Raw genomic sequence first — 3,662 nt, 5'->3', positions numbered from 1 at the left:
ATATGCATTTATATACTGCGTCCTGTGTATCAGGCACTGTGCTAAGCAATTTTTACAAACATCTTATTTGGTCCTCCCAACAGCCCTGTGAGGTAGTTTCCCCATTTTACAGTTGAGGAAACTCAGGTAAACAGATTAAGGGACTTGCTCAGGGTCACATAGCTAGGAAATGTCTAGAGCTGGATTTCAGTAGATGAATGAAAGTGAGGGCCTGTAATAAGATAACGGCAATGAGAATGGAGCAGGGGAAGGATAGATGGGAAAAAAATGTTAAGGTAGAATTGACAGGACTTGATAACTGATTGGATATGACAGGTGGAGAAGAAAGAACAGTATAAATAGTGATGCCACAGGCTATAGTGGAATCAGAGGCAGGAGCAGGTTTAAGAGGAGAGATCATGTGTATAGTACTGAATACATGGAAAGAGATCCCATGGTTGCTTGGAAGAGATATTAGAGGTATAGCCATAGATTTGAGAGCTAAATTAGAGATGAAACCTTAGGACTGGAATATATTTACTGAGAGACAGAGAGACTGTATCCAGAAAAAGACCCTGTGAAATGTCTACATTGAGATTTTGGAAAGGAGGAAGTGATTATAGAGGAGTAAAAGAATCAAAAACCTAACTTTTTTTGGAGGCAAGGTAAGGAAGAGAGCCTGTTCGTCAGGAGGTAGTTTACCCAGTGTCAGATGGTGCAGAAGGGTCAAAGAGGATGGGGAAAGAAAAAAAGGCCATTGGACTTCATGATAAGGAAGTCATTGGAAATTTAAGTGTAATGTTGGGGATAAGGGTTGGAAGGGTTTAAAGAGTTTGTGATTACGTTGAACAGTACTTTAAAAAAAAAAGTTTGTCAATGAATGAAGGAAGGACTGGGTAGTAGAGAGACTTTAAAAAAAAACAGAAGGAGATACTTTGACCTGTTGAGAAGCATAGATATAGGAGGGCTTGAGGGTGGGGGGGGAAGGGGAGCCAATTACTAGAACAGGGTGCTGAAGGAAGCAATCATTAATGAATAGGATCAAGATAGAGGGATGAAGGGAAAAGGAAGAAGAATTAGCCTTAAATAAAAGTAAGGATAACTTATTTACTAAGGCCAGAGGGAAGAAGAAAAGGCTCTGTTGTCTCTTTTATCTCTATTTCAACCTCACATCAGCCATGTGAGGTTGGTAGTATATTGTCATCCCATTTTATAGATGAAGAAGTTGAGGATTATATAAATTGTGACTTGCCCAGTGTCATAGCTAATAAGTGGCAGAGCTAAGATTGTAACACAGGTCTTGTAGCTACAAGTCCAGCATTCTTTTTAATATATTATATTATTTCTGTAAGTGTAAGTACCCTTTTAGAAAATGGTAATAATATATAAAGGCATTTTTTATTTGTTGAGAAAGAAATTATATTGATTCAAGATAGCTTTTTTTTTAATAAGCACAAATGATTTTGACCTAACTCATTAATCTCTATAGTATTATAGGCAGTCTTATTTACTGAATATGATTCCAGTTACTGGAATATATCTTTCCTGGTGTCTTGAAACTATTCTTTGACAACTGAATAGATGTTAAATTTTGATAGGTTCTCAGTTCTTAAAATATAAATGTAGGATAATAATTCACATTTACGTAGGACCTGAAAGATTTACAAAGTACTTCACAACAACTCTTAGATGGGAAGTACAAATAGCATTATTGCAAACCTTTATAGATGTGGAAATTAAGTCTCTGGTTGTGATTTACCCACAGTCTACCCGGCTGGTAAGTATCAGAGCCAAAACTTGAACCTAGGTCTGATTCCAGGGTCAGTGATTTTTACAGTATACCAGCACATATTATTGAGAACTGCTGTGCTCCTTAAAGGCATATGAATACAGGTGATACAAAATACTGAAAAAAAGTCTAGCATGTAGAATTAACCTTGGATTGACTCTGCTTACATATGTTATATTTTTACTGTTTTATGTAATAAATTAGTGATCATCCTTTTTAGATGACCAGGATAAAACGATTGAAGTGGTTTTGTCATCTGCCAAAAAACAAGAACCATTACCCCTCCACCAGGAGACTAAAGACAGTGGATCTGGAAAAAAGAAAAATTCATCAAAGAAACAGAAAATGGATAATGGTAAAATATTGTTTTGAAGCTTTTAGTTTTGAGTCACCTCATACTAATAATGTGAATTTATGTGATATAGATGTGACATATTAAAAAGATTTACACTGTCCCCCTCCACACCCTTGTAGTGGAAACAATATCACTTAGAAGTGTAAAATTTTAATATATATCATGTATTTACCTTAAATTGCATGCTTTGCTTTAACTTTTAATGTACTCTTAAAAAAAGCAATGATATGTTGAATTTACAAAACAGCAATGATGGATGAACCTTGTAGTCACTCGAGTTCTTATACTTCTTTGATGGATAACTCGGACCCAAATCCTGCAGCTGATAAGAGAGAAGTGATTGATCTGGTTAAAAGTGATCAAGTAGAAGGGATCCAAAAAACAGGAATGAATAAACTGAAAAATGAAACTGACAAAGGTAATAAAATTAGCATATTCTAGTCTCCTTAAAAATATCTGAACAACCTGTTAAAATACATTAGGTGTAGAATCAAGGTCTAAACTGATTTTGGTAGATGAGGAACTGAGAAAGAGACTCAATGACTTGTTCAAGTTTATAGGTATAGTTGTAGTTTAATGGTCGTCCACAAAGACTTATTTGACAAATAAGGTTAAGAACTATTGTACTAAAAGATTGCATGAGTCCTAAGCGTGCTTGAGCCTAGGATTTGGGTGAACAATTTGGCAGATGAATGGGGTAAGGGACTCTTTTGGGGAAGGGATAATGGTTTCAGTGAAAGATATGGGGTGGGGGTCTAACAGCAGAAAAATGAGATGTCAAGCAGATGATGAGATGCATGGGCCATTTATAAGTGTAGAATACCTATAAATATCTTTTTTCAATTATTTACGTATACTATCTTATTTTTGTCGTAAAAGATAGAATTTACTACTAGCTCCTTAAATAATATTATGTATTCTTATCCAGCTTTGAGAAACTTATTTTCAGTAGCTTGTTAAAGATAATATTTAAATAGCAATTTTTTAATGGTCCCTGAGTTCATTGCTCTTTTACATATTTTTTCCTGTTTAATTTTGGTCTTTTTTGAATTATGCCACATAGCTGCTTATTTATGTCAAACTAATTTTCTTCATTTTAGAAAATGCAGAGGTAAAATTTAAGGATGTCCTTCTCTCTCTGAAGACTATGATATTCTCTGAAACTGAGGCTCTTTGTGTTGTAGACTTGCTAAAGGAGAAGTCTGGTGCTATACAAGATGCCTTAAAGAAGGTAAGTCTGTGCTTGGGTATATATTCATTGAAGGGGAAAATGGTGAGAATTGCAGATGTAGGTGAGCAGTTAAGTCTGTTTCTACTTTTAGTAACCCAAAAGACTACTTTTTGAGCTAAGTTTTTCTGCTTTTCATCAGGGTTGTATTTAAAGATTAATTTAGATATAGAATATAGACTGTTGTTGAGTCATTTCAGTCATGTCTAACTCTTCCTGACCTCGTTAGAGGTTTTCTTGGCAAAGATACTGGAGTGGTTTGCCATTTCCTTCTCTAGCACATTTTACAGATGAGAAAACTGAGGGAAAGA

At 35.1% G+C, this 3,662-nt stretch overlaps 1 long non-coding RNA gene across 1 annotated transcript; it reads left to right on the top strand.

Annotated features, from left to right (window-relative positions):
* Positions 1-1,993: 1,993 nt before the first annotated feature.
* Positions 1,994-3,352, top strand: LOC114032904. Its single transcript, XR_003567897.1, has 3 exons — positions 1,994-2,123; positions 2,371-2,541; positions 3,224-3,352. It is a non-coding gene; the product is annotated as an uncharacterized LOC114032904 (long non-coding RNA).
* Positions 3,353-3,662: the final 310 nt, after the last annotated feature.

This window comes from Vombatus ursinus, unplaced genomic scaffold (genome assembly GCF_900497805.2).
Source record: "Vombatus ursinus unplaced genomic scaffold, bare-nosed wombat genome assembly UNPS02005885.1, whole genome shotgun sequence".
Classification (NCBI taxonomy): Eukaryota; Metazoa; Chordata; class Mammalia; order Diprotodontia; family Vombatidae; genus Vombatus; species Vombatus ursinus.
Note: the sequence above shows the minus strand (reverse complement) of the source record. Positions and strands in the feature narration are given on the sequence as shown.